Here is a 21,952-nt window from a genome sequence, read left to right as displayed (position 1 = left end):
CTTTTTGGACATCATCTTGTGGGTGAATACCTTTAGTTGTCTCACCAGGATTTGTTGGGATGGTAAAAGTGTCAAGTAGTGGACACCACCACTTAACCTGCAATTGAATGACAGGGTCTAACTTGGACTCTGCTGGCTGCATTACAAGTGGACTATGGACTTCATTATTCAGTGTTATAACCTAATCAGCCTTGAGCTAGGCAAACAATAGTTGTAGTGGGCCTCCACCTCCACTACCTCAGTACACCATAACAGCCACAGCTAATTCTTAACATCATTCTGGCAGTCTACTGCTTTCACCATGCAAAATGGCTTCTTTCCTGTCTGGAATCAAGGATTGGTTCTCCTTCATTATGACATCATCTCCACATAGTACTGTGTGCCTACGTTAGCAGCACCTGGCTCCCTTAGAGCCTACGGCCCATAAACTAAGGGTGTAAATGCCATCACCCCGAACACTTTCTCAGTTCCGCCTCACACCCAGAAGCTCTGTTTAAGAGCTGAGAACTGAAGTGGAGGTGAAAAGGGAGAGAGAGAGAGAGAGAGAGAGAGAGAGAGAGAGAATGTGTAGATCGAATACATTTGAGAAGTGAGTTATTGTTGGTAAATAATCCTAATTCTCTTTCCTGATGCTGCCTCCACAGAGCCCCACTGTGGGCATTTAGAAGAGGGGAGCGGAGAAGTACCAAAGCTGAATAGTGACTGAAGCACTACACTCCCCAAATCAGTATCTGTTCTCGCTGCAGAGTCAAGAGCTCTTTGAAGGCAATATGCTCAGAGATAAAGAGTTGTTGTTGGTAAGTACCCTTCCTGTTGCAACTCTTCCCTCACGATTTTGATGCCTCCATGGTTCAGAGGCAAAGCCCGATTTACAATATATTCATAATTTGTAGGACCCCAGGATGGCAACTTGTTGCCATAAAACAATTTAAATACATTTCTTAGATCTTCATATCTGGCAAGGCCACCATCTAAATATTACCCTTTTGTCTCTCGTTCAGAAACACACTGTGCTGCTGTTCCAATAATTCTGCTCCTGGCATTTTGCTCCTTGCATACAGTCTAGCCATTGTCATCGGGCTGATATCTACTTCCTCACAATGCTGCTTGTCTCCTTATCAGAGGTTATAACAATTATTTTGCTCGAGTGCCTTTCATAGCCTGCGAGGGAGGGTATTTCTATGTTTTTTCCCTGGGCATGTATAATGGCCATGGGTGCAGGAGCACTTGGAGGGTGGGGAGAGGGAAGCAGGGCTGAAAATTCAGTTTCAAGCTTGCTCTTTTATATCATGAGTCTCTGTATAAGTGGTTAAAGAAGACTGGGATGCTTGGTTCTAAGACTCTTTTCAGTGACTGAAAACTCCAGGTTCACACCAGTAAGTGAGACCAGAAAACAGCCTTACATTTTAAAGCAGATGCACAAAGCTGACCATACAGTCTTCACTTCTGGGTTTTCCTAACTTTTGAGTACTTTGTTCCTCACTCTCAATGTTGCATTGATGCTTAGACTTTTTTGCACATAAAATATATTTCACAGTAAATATGTGCATTTGAGTTAAATTCTATTGCTTTTTGGTGCCCACCATGAGGTGCCTGAAGACCCAGTCTCTGAAAATCAGCCGTCTTAAAGGCATCTCATGGTGGACACTCAAAATCCCCAGTGACTTTTGACAATTCTAGGCCAAAATGTTCAAATCTATAAGAGAAAATAAAGGAAACAATACATATAATGCAATATTTTTTTAAAAGTTGTACTATCACAGTATATTCCCTATGTCTGCACTTTAACGATGAAATATATTTTTGAAACATGCTTGAGGAAAAATGTGAAAAATATTATCATAATATGCTTCCCCTCCCAGATATTTTCATATTATCCATGTATACTTCATATTAGATGCCAAGATGAATAAACATTAGATACTGGATAATACTCTAATATAGAAGAATAAATGTCAGTGTCGTATGTGACCACCTAAGTATAGCTGCATACCAAATGGATTTAGATGTTATCAATGCCTTGCCCTGACATACTGTATACCTGACTGTAACAATGGAATATGATTCACTCCTCTCTTTAAACTCTTTCATTTTTTATTTTTGATTGTGGCATAAAGAAAGATGTGCAAGTACCAACCTGGTGTGGGAAAAAGATGATCCAAGGAGGGAAAAAAACAACAAACTAAACCACATTTGCAGTGAAAGCAATCAATTTGTGAATAAATGTGTGCAAGAGAAGCTGTACTAATCTCCCTTTAGCATTTTCAACTCTATAGTTTCATTTTTCAGTCTGCTTGTTGGAACTCAAAGACTTCATTGGGGGCGGGGGGAGACAATCGATAAAATATACTGTGCTTGTGTGATTTGTGTGTTTCTCCAACATGCATAGCCACACATATTATTATTTATTATTTGTATGATGGTCATACTTAGGAGCCCCAGTCATGGACCGGGACGTCATTGTGCTAGGTGCTGCACAAAAACAGAACAAAATATGTTATTTGTTTCTGACCTCCCATTTGTTCATCATATTTGGTCCCAAATCAGTTCATGAGAGTTATCAGCTTTGTGGGGTTCAAACACCTTGAACAAAAGTGCCAAGATCCTACAGATGCACTCTAGGCCCAATCTTCCCTTCCGACACATGGTGTACCTGAGACCAAAATGCACACGAATCACTAAGTAGCAGAAAATGTGGCGTGACCTTCATGAATGATATTGTGTGGAGATAATGTGCTGAACCACAGTGCTGAAGTGTCTGTGCAACACTTTGGGGGTCCAGAGACATGCGGCACATAGCAAAGAGGGCATGTTCATAGCTCACAACACTGTACCATACATTACCTTCTCTTGCGTCTACAAATAGAGTGAAAAAGGCATTCAGACACCACGGCAAAGGGTGCACTCTAAATGCCTAGATAGATTAGGCAGTTATACATTAAAGCAGCCTCAGGCAGCTTTCAAATATGCTAGTAGAAAGACTGCATAGCGCAGTGCCCATGAAATACCAGATTAATGAGGTCAGGAAGTGTATACATACTGAGGAGGAACAGTCAATGGTTAGATTCGAGGTGAGACACTTCCCATGAGGAGCCTATCAGAGATGCCTACTTATATCGCAGGACCAGGAACCCAGTCCACAGGAGCATGTCAGAACAACAAGCTCTCCCAGTAACATCCGGCAGCTGACAAATGGATGGGTTCACATGTGCACTGAGACTTTACAGTTCATTGCGTTCGTGGAGAGATTTCCTGTTTGTACTGTTTTCTCACCTTACTGTGGCTTTGAAGTGGTGTCTGACACAGGTGCTTTGGTGAGGCGATGACTGGTGAAGCTGGTTGTCAACCACTCACTCTCTGTTCCATGGCTCTTTGGGAACTTTCTCATCATCTTGTGCTCCAGCAGCATTCTGTTGCAGTGTCTAGCCTCATTCACCATTATTTCCCTTGTTCAGCACTCCCATGGAAACATGTCGGTATGCAGCAGAACCTATGCTTGTGTGATGGGAGATTGCAGCTAGACTGCTACTTGTAAACTAAATACATTCTCATACTGGGAGGTGAGAATTTGACACCTTTGTTGCTTAATCAACTTTCCTGGGATGCAATCTATCCCATGGCTGTTTGCCATTCTCATCCATATTCCTGTCTGCTTTTGACCCATGCACTTGCCTTAAATGAACATTGTTGCATGCTTGGTGACTTCTCCCTATCTTGTAGACAAGTATCTGAGCATCTTTGATGAAAATCAGGTTCAGCTCACACTGGGCGCACTTTTATTTTATTTTCATTAGGCACATTTTTCCATGCATTTCTGCATGCATGTGCACGTGCGCACACACACACACACTCAGCACGGTGTAGAATTATCTACCCACATATTTACTTAGTATGCTATTGCCTTTGCATTTTCTAATTCTGAAAGGTGTTTTTTCTGTTCCAGTATTGCCTGATTTTTGTTTTTTTAGAATGACTCATCAAAAGCTATAATCTTCTGAAGGATCAAAATCTGTTCCTTGATCCTTCCTTTTAACCTGTTCAAGATTTTCATCTTAGGTTCCTTCTTTTCAAATAGCTATGACTTTGAGTAGCCAGGAAAATGTGTGGTTGGCTGGCTCTTGTTACTGACACTCTTTACATGACTTCTTGCAATTCCTTCAGAATGTGTTTGACATACTTGCTGAAAGCAGTCTCAGAATTCCATCTAAATCAATCCATTGTGGTGCCTTCATTTTTTCCTAGGCCACACATGTATACTGTTGATCTATTTCAATCACACAAAGCTATTTAGATCTAATTACCTATTTGTGACTTAAGACCCTTAAAGCAAAGGTTGGAAAAATGGGTCATGGAGTTCATCATTTTGTCCTGTCCAGCAGGCAGACTATCCTGTGTCTATAACAGAATAGCTAATTTAATTTGTATGCATGTCACTCTAATCATGGGTATTTTTAGCTGTTACGTTATCTGTAGCAATGGTAGAGCTTACTCCTGCTAGCTTTGTTGCTTTAGGGTAGGGCCATTAATGGAATTAAGGGGTATGAGCATCACAAACGTAACTCTGCCACAGCACCCCTTTGCGTAGCCTCTTTATGCTAGAATGACACTCAATGCGTAGGATGAATTTTTCGCTTTGCAATCACCATTTGCATATATATTTTTGAAGAAGATAGGGCAACCTAATAATCATCTTGGATGATAAAATCAGGGCTAGTTTTACTATATCAGTGGAGCAAGTTGTTGCCTCAAGCAGCCAAGTGTTAGGAATACTACAGTGTTTTGTGACTGTGTATGGTGTATTTCTGAGTGCTTGAGGGGATAGGAGAGGAGTCCAGTTTGACTAGACAGGAAAAATGTTAGATTCCGCTTTGGATAGACTTGCCAATGGCGATAATGAAATGGCTTGTTTAGAAAGTTATTACTGGTCTGTCATACATATTTCAAGAGGAAGAATTTGGTAACTCATGCTTTTTCCTGAGACGCAACATTATAACAAAATAATGTATCCCTCAAATTACTGTAGTGATGATGAAATTAAATGTTTGTTTCTAAGCAGTTTGCTTCTGAAGCAGCTTTTAGCAAGGGCTGTAGCAGAAAAAATGAATGATTTGGAAGGCATAGTTACCAGCACACAAATCATTAAATGGTTGATATCATGCTTATACAGCTTTCTCAGTGTTAAAGAGAAAAGTGGAATTTTATGAAGACCTGGTAACCCCTCCCAGAAAAAAGGAATAACAGAGTCGTTGTGGGTCTGTTTTAAAGCAAAGGTTTAGAAAATGGGTCATGGAGTTCATCGCTTTGTCCTGTCAACAGGCAAACTGTTCTGTCTCAGAAGGGGGACATATAGCAGAGAAGGTACCTTAATCAATATATGATACCCTAATCACGGATATTCTTAGGCAGTTACATTATCAGTAGCAAGTGAATCTGACTCCGGCCAGTAGCCCAGATCCTCAATTGTGCCAGAGCTCTGCTTGTCACTGTTCCCGAGGGCAGGAGGCAAAAATGACCAGAAGTTACCTTTATGCTCCTCTGTTCCTAAAGTTGCCTGTAGCTGGACACCCACACGGAGCCATTGAGAACTTCTTTAGGACTACACACTATTTACATCAAGAGCTGCAATGGGGTGGAGATCTAGAGAGAGCCACAGTCCCACTTCTTCTATTCCTTTGGGGTGTCTTGCATGGAGGAAGCAGTCCCTGTGCTCCTAGGAGTGCAGGGACTTTAATTGCATTCCACCCCTGCACAGGAACACAAGGGGAAAAGGGGCTCTTGCAACCTCTCTCACTCACCCACACTGTGTTGGGTACAATCTCGCCCTACAGCAGCAGCTGGCTCCCTATCAGCTGTTGCTGTAGGGCTGCTTTAATGGGTACAGCACCTTTAACGGATAGAGCACCTGACTGGGAGTCAAAAGGTCTATAATATATTCTCTCTTTTGCCTTTGACATGTTGAGTGACACTTAGGCCAACATTTTCAGAGGTAGCCAGTGGTTTTGATTTCAGTTGGAGTTGTAGGTACTCTGCGCTTCTGAAAAATAGGCCCAATGAATCACAAGTTGGGTAACAACATCACTGGCCCACTTTTAAAAATCTGGATCTTAACTTTTCTGTGGCTTAATTTCCTCAAATGTCAAATGGGAATAATAATGGTTATCAAACTCTGTAAAGTTCTCTGAGAGCTATAGATGAAATAGCTATAAAAGTGTGATGTACTATTAGTACTTATAAGTTATCTGTTCACTTATCTATGTTATTAATTATTCAAGTGTGTTACAATTTTGCTCCAAAGTGTACCACAGTTTTTTTTCCTAGTGTTTTTATCTGGTTCCCTCAAAATGTTCCCTCAAAACTCTTTAAAATGTTGTGTATTTTTTAATTGAAAATAGAATTGGACCATGGACATTTTCCCCCATGAACTTTTTTATGTTTTCAAATTGCTCACAAATACGTTGTGAAATTCTGAAATTTGTTATTTGAAAGAATTGGCAAATTTCTTCAGATTGGAATTCTTGGTCTGCAGATTATTTGCAAATCATCTGTGAAGAAGATTGACAATTTGCAGTTTTCACTGGGTTCATTGTGACAGAAGTGATAGTGATGTTATTTCTCTTTTTCACTAACCAACACAAAGCAAACTATTTATTTTACAAATGAATATGCCATTCAAAATTCTCTTTAATTGAATATTTGAGCATACACTTTGAAAACCTGTTTTTGTTTTGTTTTGTTTTTGGCCAGTATCTGTGCTGGTAAAAATCAAATGGTTGGATGTTTGCACAAAGTGACTGCAATGGGGTTGCGCATATGGGCTAATTAGAATTCATATGAATATTTATGGATGATATTCTCCACTGTTTGCTCAGTTAGATATGTAATGAGAAATAGTGGACTTGATTACTCTAGAAACAAAAGCTACGTCATGGAAAAAGGAACTTCTTCTTGGGCCCTTATGTCTGATTTTCTCTGAAGTGACACCACTGAATTTCTAATGTCCAGGAAACTAAAGGGCAGGAGCGGATTTACATTCCCAAGTCCGTAACCTTTGAGAACTGGATGCTAAAGGGTCACTGTGAAGATGCAGTTGTTGAGAAGAATTCTATTGACTCTGTCTCTTTCCATGATGGCTGATCTCATACTTTAGCATTGGCAATAGCTCAAGGAGGAGCCATTTAGTCCCAGTGGCGTAATGCTTTCTCAGTTAACAGTGTGATTGAAGAAGAGGGAGCATGAAAGGGAGAGGGGGATCAGTATGGTGAACATCAGGGTGGAGAACAAGCTTCTAAATGACTCAACATAGTGAAAAATATATTAAGCCTGATACTACTCACACTGAAATTAGTGGCAAAACTCCCATTGACATCAGTGCAAGCAGGATAGGGCCTATTGCCTCTGGTAAATATACATCACAGACAGCAGTCCACATTTGCACCTAAAAATGAGCTGACTTCATGCTTTGATAGACAGGTTGCCTGTTTTTAAAAGAATTCTCATTTGTGATTATTTTGCAACAAAGGCACAAGCTCTTCAAAGGTGATTAACCATTCCCCTGCCCCCAAAAACATGCACATTTTTGGGAGAGGACCCATGTCACTTACAAAATAGCACTGCTCCACTGTCTTTTATTTTTCTGTTAATTCACTTAAAATTAAAATAGAAAAGAGATTATTTTCCCCCTCTAAAATATATGCTTGATCTTCAGTCTTTGAAATTAATGAACAATACTGTGTTACATTTATTTTATGCAAGCTTGATAAATGATTTGTATTTATTACAGGTAATCTTTCTACGGGGTTGTTCTCAGATATGAGATTGCTCTATTTACTTTTAATAAGAGCAATAAAATGCCTATTGTCCTAATTCAAAAACGTTCACTGAAGACAGGCATTTCTGCAGCCTGGAGTTTGCAAAATTGAAGCCAGTGTAGCTAATTTATGGAAGGAGATGGAAGGGTCTGGTGTGGGGTTTTTGGACAAATTGTTAGAAACAGAGCCGAAGTCATTTAAGATTATTGGATTCAAAGTGAAATGAAATCAACAATTACCAAATGAGCTTTACAAATTGGCATTAGATGATCATCAGAACTTCAAGGGACAAATCTTTAAGGCCCAAATCAGTCTAAACTTTCAAGGAGCCAAATTTTGAGAGATATTGAGAACTTTTAAATCCATGAGCGCTGTTAAGTGCTCATCACCTCTCAAGATTTGTCTCACTACAATCAATTGGAGTCTTGCCTGAGTACAAACCGAAAGTCAAATTATGATTGGTCATTGAGCAGGGGTGTGCTGGGAAGGGGGGAAAGACATGAAGCTTTCTACATCTTGCACTTAAAATATCAGGGTTGGAAGGGACCTCAGAAGGTCATCTAGTCCAACCCCCTAACAGATTTTTGCCTCAGATGCCTAAATGGCCCCCTCAAGGATTGAGCTCACAACCCTGGGTTTAGCAGGCCAATGCTCAAACCACTGAGCTATCCCTCCCCCATGAGTGCAGGGACTGCTCCCGTCTAGTACCCCCCCTACTCTAGCTACCCCAGGTGTTGTGGTCCTTCTCCTTCCTCCTACCCAACACAGGTGAAGAACAGTCCCTCTTGGAGTTCACCATCACCCACAACATGGACCAGTTCCTATCAGACACTGTCTGGCTATAAGTTCACGGTTTCAGGATTTCGTCCATTATTTATTATCCTATGTATTTCTAAGACACCCACTCCCCTAGTATCTGGGAACCTCTACATTCATGTAGAAATACATCAATTCTGTGAGAGGAATAACAAAATGAAGTGAAAATTTTGCCCTACACCCGTACATCCTGGCTGACTTAAATGGGGTTTCATGGGCAAAACAGGAGATTCTTAAAATGATCTATATTTAAAATACTGGGTAGTCTGCAGATCTAAATATACACACATTTATAGACTCCAGTTCCCAAGCATTATCCATTACTAGAGAATTCATTGCATTGAAATGAGACCTGTTTTCTCTGAAAAGCCATGTATTGGTATGTCTTCTTCAGATAAACTGATGAGTCTGCTTTTAAACACAATGTAGGAAATTACATAACGTTGGGCCAGATCATTTCCTTCTGAGGCAAACCACTAGGAGAAAATCTGTGAGCAATCCTCACAACGATCCCCCACATCATTTCATCATACCATATGGAAGATGCTGAGGGACATGCACTCAAACCTAGAGATGGTCTCCAGCAGATCTCCTGGGATTTACCAGATTTGGGGGCCAGCCCCAGGCCTTTTCTGATGTGGAAGAAGCAAACATCTCTTTGTTAGCTCTGTCTCCTGGCATCATCCTGCCTGGTTACCTGGCAGCATGGCTCTGTCAGAACCTGGCTACCAAGCACTGCAGCTGGCTGTGACTAAACCCAGGGGACAAGAAGAGGAAAGAGCTCTGCAGAAAAGACCATATAGCTCCAGACTTACTCAGCGATGTGGGGCCAGAAACAAGTTGTGTCTCTCTAACCCCATCCTCAAGTCTCTTTCCACTCCCTCAGCAGTTACCCTGACCCATGGAGCGCTTTCTGCAGGATTCTCGGGGGGTGAATTGGGGGGTGAGGAGGACTGCTGTTACAAGGATATTGCATGAAGACCACTGACACAGGTTATGCACCTTTTTATAATTGGGTCTTTTCCCAATTGAATGTGTTGCAACAAATTATGCCTCATTTTTTTAAAAAGACTTGCTTGCAGTTTTTAAAGAACTACAAAACAAGTTAAAGTGCAGAACATTGAACTAAAATGTTAGGATCATCCTCTGCAGGCTCTCGCATTAATGTACTGCTTAGTTCTAAAAGAGCGGCTTACTGTCTTTGCTTTTATGTTAGATCCTGCTAAGCAGAACACTCTGTTCCCTGCCAGGAGGAACTCTTATGCAGCTCCTGAGGAGGAGTAACCAGCATTACATCTAAGAACCAAGTGTCCCCTCCCACACAGCTAGTCACATTTCTTCTCTTTATTGTACACAGCACATCAGGTCGGGTTTCTTGTTTGTTTGTTTGCTTCTGTCTGTAAATACATCCGAGACAAACAGAAAATTGGTCACTGTTTGATGGGGTGTGTGTGGTGGGGGGAGAGACATAAATCAGAAGGCTGCACTTTTTTTTAGATTAGTAAACAGTGAATATCTAAAAAAGCAGAGGTTTGTTTTTCTCATTCTTCATCACAAGCATGTTTGAGACATCTGGTTAATTTAAAGACACCATTGGCCTAATTTTTTACATGTATATTCATTGTTGTGATTTCTGTTTTTAGTCTTTTAGTTGTGCTCATCCTGCATTCTCCAAAATCAATGAGGGGAAGCCCCTCTCCCCCAGTCTTGGTGACATTAAATTAAAATATTGCTTCTGTTTGTATTTAGATTCTTCTATTTCTAGTATTATCAGGCATGCATGTGTAGAACACTTGTACTAACATTCAGCTATCCATCCTCTTCTGCGGGGAAATGGTACCATAATAAATCAGGTTTTGCCTTCTCTTTTAATGGGAATACTACAAGTTTTAAAAAATCAAAGCAAGTACCTGCATTTATGGCATTGTCCTTCTCAGAAAGGAGAAAAAGTACTCAGGTGTGAATTACAATATGTAACATCTTGGATTCTGTACAGAGAGGTCATTGTGATCCTGCAATCTCTTTTTACATGAACAGTCCACAGACTATTCTAAAGTTCTTTAATCTCTTATGCGTCATAGTGCACACTTGGCATATTTTTGGGAGGCAGGTGTACATGTGCTATACACTCCTGTCTCGATGAGTAAGAGCTCTTTATACTTCTTTGTGGCACACCTGGGCTTAAAATTTCAAGAGTGACTAGTGATTCTAAGTGTCTCAATATTTGGGTGTTTATTTTGAAATGCCTTTAAAGGGAGCTGATTTTCAGAGGGTGTGGACTGAGCACTTTTAGAAAATCAGGCACCGAGCAGCCACCTTATGCAAATCAGGCCACAGTCTCCAGATCCACAAGCACAGCAGAATTGGCTCAAGGACTTTCCTGACACACCACAAAATTAAACAGAAGATCTCTTCTAGATCCAAAGGAGTTCCAGAAATTGTTTGTCTTGCCGTTTTTACAACATGGTAAAGTGAGGTATTCTAACCGGAAAGGCTGGTTACACAAATGAGTTGCAGAGTCGTGATATTTGCTGGATTCTGAATTCTAGCATTCTGTGGTCCTAACATTTAGTTCAGATACGGAAAACTATATTTTCCCTGAGTAATGATGATAGTAAAGTTCAATTCTTTAGATTTTATTTTTATTTTTACATCCTTGAGGCAAAGACAGGAAAATAATCTTTAAAAATATTGCAAAAAAGCAAGGATCCAAGCCACTGGACCAATTTATCAAGATACGTATAGACATGCTGGATTCTCCATACATCAAGATTGGATGGCTTTCTAAAAGATATGCTATAGCTCAAACAGAAGTTAAGGTCTTGATGCAGAAATTACTGGGTGAGGTTCTATGTCCTATGTTGTGTGGGATATCAAATTAAATTATCATAATGGTTCCTTCTGGCCTTACAATCAATGAATCAATCCTAGAGTGCTTTTTTGAAGAAAAACTCCAATTGAAATCAGTAAGGACCAAATCCTTTACCCAGGCATGTCCCATAGTGCCACTTCAGCACCACAAAGGGTCTTTAATGCTGCTCTAAATGGGCAGTGAAGTATTCTCTTAGACCTCAACATATCACTGCCTGCCCCTTCCTACCATCCCCAGACATGATGTGCCGTAAAGAGACATAGCAGGAATACACTGCTCTGGAAATCCCTACGAGGCCATGATAAACTGGGATAGCTTAGATCACCCTCAGGCCTGCTCTGAAGTTATGCTGGAGGCCAAAAAGACCCCTGCAACTCTGGGAACCAGAGAAGCACGAGGCCATTTTTGCCCTCCTCCCTTCCCAGCTGCATCAAATGGAGCTCTAGAGCAGCTGAGGATAAAGGCCTAGGAGTTAAGATACGCTATTTGCAGAGTGCAACAACAAAAGGTTAAGTATGTCTTTATAATCAGTAATGTGGCTTTAAAATTATCTTCTTAATAAATTTACATTACCATGCAGGATGTGGTTTCTGACAATTTCTTTTTTATCTGTACTTTTCTTGCCCAGTTTTGCTCATAACTGAATATAGTGAAAAACAAATCACGCTGAAAGAGTAAGAAGAACGATAATGGTTATGTCTATTTGTTGCACACAAGCCTCTATTATCCATGACAAAGCTTTAAAATAAGCAGCTCATACTCTGCTTTCCACTCTCTCCATTTTTTTTAGTTCAATGCAAAGATAATTTTGATCTAAGTACCACACTTGCTCCAGACATCTGCTACTTTTCCATTGGAAATATATACAAATTTTAGATTTTTTTCTGAATCTGCTTTTAGCTGCCACATGTGGATGCTACCATCCCATTCTTGAGCATATGGAGAAAGCAAAGAAACAACACAGAAACCTTCAATTTAATCCCTCTGGGTCAGATTCTGCCACTCTTACTCACAATGAGCAGTCCCTTCTCCATGAGTAGCCCCTTTGAAATCAATGAGTATGTCTACATTTGGACCTGGGGATGTGATTACAACTTGATGAGAAATACCAGAGGGGTAGCCATGTTAGTCTGGATCTGTAAAAGCGGCAAAGAGTTCTGTGGCACCTTATAGACTAACAGATGTATTGGAGCATGAGCTTTCGTGGGTGAATACCCACTTCGTCGGATGCATCTCATGCTCCAATATGTTTGTTAGTCTATAAGGTGCCACAGAACTCTTTGCAACTTGATGAGATATGTCATAAACAGATAGTTAAGGGTTAAAGTCTCTTTTACCTGTAAAGGGTTAACAAGCTCAGTAACCTAAGAAACACTTAACCAGAGAACCAATCAAGGGACAAGATAATTTCAAATCTCTGTGGAGGGAAGGCTTTGTCTGTGTTCCTTGTTTGCTCTGTGTGCTCTCTTTGGATCTAAGAGAGGCCAGACATGTCTCCAAGTTCTCCTGGAGTATTTCCTACTATCCAATATAGTGAGTATTAGTTAAAAAGGCGGATTAGTCTTTTGAGTTGCTTTCTATATTTGCAATTGTGTGTTTGCTGAAGGAATTCTTTATTTCTGTTTGCTGTTACTTTGATTATGCTGAGGAGGAGGGAGGGGAAGTCTCTCCAGTTTTTATAAGTTAGACCCTGTATTGTTCCATCCTGGTATTACAGAGATAGTGTACTTTCTTTTTGTTCTTTTAATAAATTCTTTTCTTTTCTTTGGACTTGGTTAATTCCTTCTCTTGTGGAAATTCAGGGGAAGGGGAGGGGGGAAGAGTGAGTTCCTCCTGGGTTTGATTCACGGAGTTGAATCGGTGTGTATCTCTCCGGAGTAGGCTAGGAGAAAGAGGGAGGGGGGAAGTGGGCTGCTTCCCTTTGTGTTGAGATTCAGGGAGATTGAATCTGTGTCCCCAAGGGAAGTTTTTGGGGGAACAGGCAGTGTGTCAGACACTTAGAAAACTGACTGATGGCAGCGAAAACCAGATCTAAACTAGGATTTTAGTTTAGAGGAGTCCATGCAGGTCCCCATCTTGGAAACCAACAGCTCCAAGTGGGGGAGAAAACCTATGACAAGATATATTCATGCTAGCTCTCATCGTGCCAGTGCACTAAAACAGTGCACAGCACAATGGGCTAGCTGCCCCAAGGACATGCCTAACACACCCGGGGCATGTACTCCGGGCAGCTTGCTCATCCCACAACTCATGTGCCACAGCTACACTCTCTTTTAGGGCATTAGCTTGATGAGTGCTAGCGTGAGTATGTCTCCTCAAGCTGGAAATCACACCTCTGCCTCCAAGTGTAGACATATCCTATATGATTACTGATGGAGCAAAATACTACTTTGAAATAAGGCAAGCAGAATTTGTCATCCTATGATTTTATGAGCTCGATCTAATGGAATTAGTTTTGCAGAATAGTTTTGACCTGTCCTGATAGTTTCTCTCTTGCAGCTCATGAATTTCCCATTCCTTCTCTTCACTTTTCTGTTAATGTAGTGATGTGTTTTACATTATTAGAGCTTATTCGTCAACCTCTTACTCATGCAAGTTCAATGGGATTAACAGATGAGTATTTGCGGTATCTGGTGCTTCATGACACACTAATCTAGAGATTTGGGATTTTTCAGTTTGATACGTATTTCAGTTTCTCTCAGACTACCACAGGCTTTCAAAGCAAGACTTCTTCAGCTTGGAAGAATGTGTCGGGGTGGCGCAATCAACCATTATTCCCATGTAAACTAAACACTGATTAACAATTACATAGTGTGATACTAGGTTAAGAGAAAGGCCTATAGCCCAAGCTGAAGAGCCCTATCTCCACCTCATTGCAGAGATGCCGATTACATGTGCTCCTCCCCATTAGTGCAAGGATTAAGATACCTCAAAAGTGCATGTCTTACACATCATACAAAACAAGCTATGCTATTTTGGGAGAAATAAGACCTTGCCATAGGTTCAAAACTGCTTGATTAATAACACTAACTTATAATATTCACAACCTACACTAATAATATCTTTTTCGATAATAAGAATGGATTGCTAACGTATATTGTTTCTTACATGTAGCACACAATACCTCTCAGAAAAGGCACCCTTTCATCAATCTCAGGAATAAATGCAATTTTTCAGTAACAATCACCAATGATTTTTCAACTCCTGTTTCATTATGAGGTCAATGCCAAATACAATAAAAATCGTAGATACAACTGTAATATAGGGAGAATATCCTTAATTGTTCACTACTCTGAAAGGTTTTAACAAGATACTGCATAAAAACAGTTACACAATAGCATTTCCTTGTATAGGTGGGAAGTATTTCCTAAACAAAAAATCACTTGTAAGAAAAATGATACATGCCTCTTATTTGTTTCCTTAAACGGACATACATTAATCCAAAGACTCTAGACCCATAACAATAAAATCACATTATTCTAATTAATCTATTTTCGGCTCGACAATCTTGGCCTTCATCCGAAAGGCCCAGGTAGGCAGACAGGCTTTGCAATATTTAGGTGACATAGGTTTTATTGCCTAGCTAAAAGTAGTCACATTGTATTACTTATTTCTATGATGGTAGAACCCACAATGAGCAAGGCAGTCCCCAGACCAGTAGGGAGAGTCAGTTCCTACCAAAACAACATGAAAAGAATGTTGCAAAGTCATGTACTCAAAAGTTAGAAATGTCAGAATTAGGGTTGCCTAGACAACAGGGCCACCCGGGGGGGGGCAAGTGGGGCAATTTGCCCCGGGCTCTGCAGGGGCCCCCCAAGAGAACAGCTGAGGCTCCCGCCTCCGCCCCTCTCCTGGAGCCTTAGAGCATCAAGCAGCGTCCTCAGACAGCGCCGCAGCGTGTCTCCGCCGGGGCCCCTGAGCCCTGCCCCGCTCAGAGCCACGTGGTGAGGGGGATGGGGCTGCGAGCTCCAGGCTGAGCTCAGCTCCCTCCGCTCGGCGTGGAGTTCACAGCCCCGCCCCCTCACCACGCGGCTCTGAGCAGGACAGAGCTCAGGCCCTGCTGGAGACTCGCTGCAGCTGTTCAGCGACGCGCTGAGGCTCCGGGTGAGGAGGGAGCCTGGGGTAAGAGGCTGGGGCCAGGGGGGTTGGCTAAGGGGCAGGGAGTCCTGGGGACAGTCAGGGCACAGGGAGGGGGCAGAGGTTGGGGAGGCAGTCAGAGGGCAGGGAATGGGGGGGCATTGGATTGTGGGCATTTTGGGGGTCTGTCAGGACTCAGCAAGGGGGGGTGGATAGGGGTTGGGGCAGATAGGGAGCAGGGGTGGGGTCCCAGGGTGGTGGTGGGCGGGGGTCTCTGGGGGACGATGAGGGGATAAGGAGCAGGATGGGTCAGGGATTCTAAGGGGAGCAGTCGGGGGCAGGAAGTGGGTGGAGGTTGGATAGGGGGCAGGGCCAGGCTGTTTGGGAGGCACAGCCTTCCCTACCCTGAAGCTCATTCAGCAGTTTGAGGCTTTCAGAAGAGCCAAGCTGTTAGCTTTTCCATTAGGGCTACCATCCCTTTCACTTCTCAAATGCCAAATTATAGTCTATATTTAATTTCAGTGCCATAGGGAGATTCATCTCAGGTGAGGGTAGCTTCATTTAAAATTAGCCACTGTGGGGAGGGATCACATGAGAAGAGCAATATCCTTCCCAACCCTACCAAGGGAGACCCCCCTCCCCTGCATTCCCTGAGACTTCAGAGGGGTTAATTCAGGGGTTCTCAAACTTTTGTCCTGGTGACCCTTTCACATAGCAAACCTCTGAGTGTGACCCCCCCCTTATAAATTGAAAACACTTTTAAATATATTTAACACTATTATAAGTGCTGGAGGCAAAGCGGGGTTTGAGGTAGAGGCTGACAGCTCACAACCGCCAGGAATAACCTTGTGACCCCCTGAGGGGTCCTGACCTCCAGTTTGAGAACCCCTGGATTAATTTAATTTTAGCACCCTGTGTCCATTCACATGCATGTGCTATTTTGAGCATTTCAGTTTTGACAACATAGGCTCATCCCAGATTCTGGAACAAGCTCAAATGCTCAGTTCGTGGAGTATGTACATAAGCTATACTAAAGACAAACCCACAGTAACCGTCTCCAGTTTGTGAGGGACCACATGGAGCCAGTCTCTAGGAAACAGATAAATGCATGGAGGTTAAGTCCATTAATGGCTATTAGCCATGATTGATAAGGAATGGTGTCCCTAGCCTCTGTTTGTCAGAGGGTGGAGATGGATGGCAGGGGCGAGATCACTTGATCATTACCTGTTAGGTTTACTCCCTGTGGGGCACTTGGCATTGGCCATTGTCAGTAGACAGGATACTGGGCAGGATGGCCTTTGGTTTGACGCAGTATGGCTGTTCTTATGTTCTAACCTAAATGAACCCAAAGTTAAGGAGACAGATATGAGTCAAGGAAGCCAGCAGAGTATCAGAAACTTGGAAAAATCTCTGCCTGGATGGGCTCAGGTGTATGGTTACAAGCTGAGGTGGTTCAAAAGTTTTGGATTTTTTTTAAGCAGAATTTTTTTATTGTTTCTTTAAACAATCAAACACAGCAAGCAGCAAATATTTGGCCACACACTTCTGAAACTTCAAACCATGTTCAGGTTTTGGCAGACTAATTTCAGCTTTTCAATTAAAAAAACCACAACAAATTTTGAAGGAAAGCAGACATTGTCCGTGATTTTTTTCTGCTTTTTAAAACCCCCTAGTTTTCGATCCAGAAAAAGTTTTGATGGAAAATATTTGTCCAACCCTTTTAATGAGCTTTAGTGCCTTTTAGCACTAGCTGATGCTGAGAACCAGTGATACCTTGTAAAGAAGTTTTCTCAAAACTGGGTTTGTGCTGAAATGCGGAAGGTTTATTTTTCCCAGGGGCGCCCATGGGGGGGAGCAAGTGGGGCAATTTGCCCTGGGCCCTGCAAGGGCCCCCAGGAGAATATAATATTGCAATTTTTTTATAGAAGGGGCCCCCAAAATGTCTTTGCCCCAGGCCCCCTGAATTCTCTGGGCGGCCCTGCTAGACAATCTTAATTCATCCCACTTGTATGTATGCATTAGGATACAGTCCTTAATTTCAGGGTTATGCACTGTTTTCCTACGTGACCCCTATCTCAGTCAGTACACAGGGTGGACTGTACTTAGCAAATGGGGTAGCTGTTCAATATTTATTTTTACCCTCCTCATCCAAAGTATGGTCCAATTTATTGATGCAGAACTGAGAAACCCTCCCAAGTTACAGATGATCACACAGGAGGAACAGTGCCCTGCCATCACAATTGAGTCACTGGCTTGCAGCCTGACTGTGCCAAACGTCTCCCCTGCTGAAGTCTTTGCGTCTGGATCTGCTAAGGAAGGAGGAGACAGCTGAAGAAGGAGCAGGGAAAGGAAGTAGTGCCGCAGATTCCCAAAGATCTACAGACTGTCCAATTAGCTCGCAGCAAAGGTAATACAGCAAACCGCTACTATGAGCACAGAGGCAGCAGATTAGGGCTGTGACACAGGTACCAACCCTATGTATGGTCAAGTGTCAAGCACTTTGACAAATGAGTTCACTCTGCAGTTCTGTGTAAGTAGACTCCACCTAAGAAGTCATTCTTGATGAATGGATTTGCTGTGTATGCACATATACCTCAGTTCATCTCCTCTACATATGTCTATTTTTATATATACTAGAGATAGTGGAAACAGTCTGAATTTCAAAGTTTCTCTGGGGGGCGGGGATTAAAAATGAACAATTTCGATGCAAAAAAAATTTCTATAATTAAAATGGGGAGGTTTCTAGCCCTGATCCCCCTCCCACCCTCTGAACCCCTCAGTCCCAGCCCAGAACACCCTCCTACACCCCAAGCCCCTCATCTCCAGCCCCACCCCTGAGCCTACACCCCCAGCTGGAGCCCTCACCCCCCTGCACCCCAACCTCTTGCCCTGATCCCCTGAGCAGAGAGTGTGGCCTCAGAGAAGGGGTGGGGCAGGGGAGGGGCAAGGGTGTTCATTTTTGTGCATGTAGAAAGTTGGCAACCCTAGAAAGAACCCAAATTCTTTTTTTTTTTAATAATGATCTTTAAGCTAATCTCATATTTAGGGGGGAGAGGGAGGGCTGACTCATTATTATTGAATACTTGGCAATCAGGGCCAGCTCCAGGCACCAGTGAAGGAAGCAGGTGCTTGGGGCGGCCAATGGAAAGGGGCGGCACGTCTGGGTCTTCGGCGGCAATTCAGCAGTGGGTCCCTCGGAGTGAAGGACCCGCCGCCGAATTGCCACAGAAGAATGAAGCGGCAGTGCCGCCGATCGGGGCTTTATCTTCCCCCTCCCCCACTTTGCCACTTGGGGCGGCAAAAAAGCTGTAAGTACTAGTGGCAGTGACTGCAATTGATTAGGGGCCTTAAAACTACCACGTCAACAAGGAAACTAAACTATGTATCCAAAACTTATCAAATCTTCTGATCTTAACAAAACTGCCATCTCTGGTAGGCTGGAGGGCCATTTGGAGCTACTCTCCCTCTTTCAACTCCTCCCTCTCTGCCCCAGGAAGGAGGGAGGCCCAATATGCAAAGTCCCCAGGCCCTTATCCTTCCTGGGTCACTCCAACTGTGACTAAAACTTGTCAATCTCCCTTTCCCTCTTGTTTTTTTTTTTTTTTAAAAAGGACATGGAAGCAGTGGGTACTGTTGGGAACAAAGATAAGTGGGGAAAGCATATCATAGTGCGATGTGAGTGTCTGGAGAGCTGTGCAGGGTGGTAGAGCACAGAAATGTTGACTCCCATCTCTGGCTGGCCAGTGATGCCAGCCACCATCATTCACCTGTTAAATTTTCAAACAAGCACCTTCCTAATATCCCTTGTGCTGCCCCACATGCTTGGGAGGAGCTCCCCATTAACATTGCACAGCCATCTCATTATCCGCTTTCAAAACTTTCCTTGAAACTCTCCTTTGCCATGATGCCTACAAAAAAAATTGAGATCTGTTATGCTGAGACCACTGCCTCTCATACCGACCAGTATTGTCTCATTGTTTCCCTGTACTCCTTTGTCTGCCTGTTTCCATCAATTGTCTCCTTTCTTATAAGATTACAAACTCTTTGGGGCAGGAAACCATCATTTTCTTCTGTGTTTGTACAGCACCTAGCACAATAGTGTCCTGGGTCATGCCCAGGGTTCCTAGGTGCTTGGGAATGCCACTACTCTATTAAATAATAGTCCAGGTGTGTGGATGGAGAACTGAGGACTTAAGGAAGAGTGTATTTCTTCAGGGGCCAGAAGAGGGGTTGTAGGGGACACTGGGGTGGGAGTTTGTTGGGCCTCTGCAAGAAAGCAATCAATCAGAGATAATCCATATCAACCTTAACAACTATAAATGTGAATAAATATTGGCACTGGTACATGTTTGTTTAAAAAGCTGGGAAATCCAAACAAAATACAATTAATTTTGGTTTCAAGTTGCTAGACTGCATATTCCTCCAATGGTCCAGCACAAACTGGAAAAAGCACAAAATAAACATTTAAGTCATTCAACTGCCTCTCTATACTACACTAACTACTTCCCCTTTCTATCTCAACTACCTTTCTTGTACCACCCACAGCCAACACATCTCTGGTCTCATCCTAAAGCAGGAGTAGGCAACCTACGGCACGCATGCCGAAGGCGGCACAGAAGCTGATTTTCAGTGGCATTCACACTGCTCGGGTCCTGGCCACCGGTTCGGAGGGCTCTGCATTTTAATTTAATTTTAAGTGAAGCATCTTAAATATTTTAAAACCCTTATTTACTTTACATACAAAAGTAGTTTAGTTATATATTATAGACTTATAGAAAGAGACCTTCTAAAAACATTAACATGTATTACTGGCACGCGAAACCTTAAATTAGAGTGAATAAATGAAGACTTGGCACATCATTTCTGAAAGGTTGCCAACCCCTATCCTAAAGAAACAATAGGAAGCCTTAACTCTGACCATAAATATAATACAAAACACACATATGCAGACATAAATTGTGTATTTTCTATATACTATTACTACCAAGCCTTACAACATAGTTCACTCACTCACACAGCTTTTCCTAAACATTATAGAATCTCACAGCAGCAATTTGCAGTTTTACACCCAAGCTAATTTACATAGTTTTGTACTATATATAGTTTTGTGCATATAATGTAAACTAGAAAAGCCACACCAACCATTATTAATTATCAAAACACAGGGACATATAACCAATAAATATGGCCACAGTTCAAGGGTGTGTGTACATGCATATATTTTTAACTTTCGGTGTATATTTGTTCACTATCTAAATACACACCTCTCTCTGTACATATCTTAAATACATGCTTATGTGTCTGTGCAAACAGATGTTTCTCTCTCTAGACAGATGTACATTATCGGTATATATGCAAACACCTCTTTTGGTACATGTATTGAATCTATATTGCCTGGGTAGATATTTCCATTGCTACATATGAATGTATTAATAGAGAACTACGTACACATAGATAATGTAGAGTCCATATGTCTTAGCATATCTGTGCATACGTGTATACAGAGATTGTATCTGTCTACATACATATTCTCTATATGTACAGATATTTGTTTGCATACAAGTAGTGAATCTATAGTGTTATGTGTGTAGGCAGATATTTCTCTTACTAGATACAGAGCTATATACAGATATTGAGCTATGTATGAATTCTTTATTGTCTGTGGACAGAGGATTTTCCTTGTAGGTATATTTATACTCGATTGGTATGAGCCTGTCTGTAGACATAGCAGCAAAGAGTCCTGTGGCACCTTATAGACTAACAGATGTTTTGGAGCAAGAGCTTTTGTGGGTGAATACCCACTTCACCCACGAAAGCTCATGCTCCAGAACGCCTGTTCGTCTATAACGTGCCACAGGACTCTTTGCTGCTTTACAGATCCAGACTAACACGGCTACCCCTCTGATACTTGACTCTGTAGACATAGTTTGTGTGTGTGTGTGTGTGTTTCTCACTTTGTATACAGCATTATTTACACACATGTACACACAAATGTGCATGCTCAGATACATTTAGTCTCGCTGCCTAAGCCCTTCTCTCGAGGTACAAGTCCTGACGTGTCTATGCCTATATTTTGTTCAGCTGTAGCTTACATATATAGATTATGTACTTATTGCACTGGCCCTTCCCCCAGGCGGCAGCTGCCCCGCTGCGCTCAGCGCCAGACGCTCTGTTCCCAGGCAGCTGCCGCCTCCCAGCGCCTCTCGCCTCCCAAGCTTTATTTGTTTACAATCAGATTACGTCACCCCATCCCGGACCCCGCCCTCCCGAACTGTCGTCACAATGGTGCGATCGCGGGATTGGTGGCTGCGGGTTCCCGGCCCCGCCCGGCCCCGACGCCATTTCCGTCCTGCGGCGGCTATAAGAGGCGACGCACGGC

At 42.3% G+C, this 21,952-nt stretch overlaps 1 long non-coding RNA gene across 2 annotated transcripts; it reads left to right on the top strand.

Moving 5' to 3' along the window:
- The first annotated feature begins 379 nt into the window (after positions 1-379).
- Positions 380-17,999, top strand: LOC123361954. 2 transcript variants are annotated; one of them, XR_006576292.1, is made up of 4 exons: positions 380-518; positions 645-797; positions 1,002-1,124; positions 2,118-2,188. It is a non-coding gene; the product is annotated as an uncharacterized LOC123361954 (long non-coding RNA). The 2 variants fall into 2 exon arrangements; XR_006576291.1 differs by lacking the exons at positions 1,002-1,124; positions 2,118-2,188 and adding an exon at positions 17,751-17,999.
- The last annotated feature ends 3,953 nt before the right edge of the window (positions 18,000-21,952 follow it).

The sequence above is a fragment of the Mauremys mutica genome, chromosome 1 (assembly GCF_020497125.1).
Source record: "Mauremys mutica isolate MM-2020 ecotype Southern chromosome 1, ASM2049712v1, whole genome shotgun sequence".
Classification (NCBI taxonomy): Eukaryota; Metazoa; Chordata; order Testudines; family Geoemydidae; genus Mauremys; species Mauremys mutica.
The sequence above is the reverse complement of the archived record's forward strand: the minus strand, read 5'-3'. Positions and strand labels throughout refer to the sequence as shown.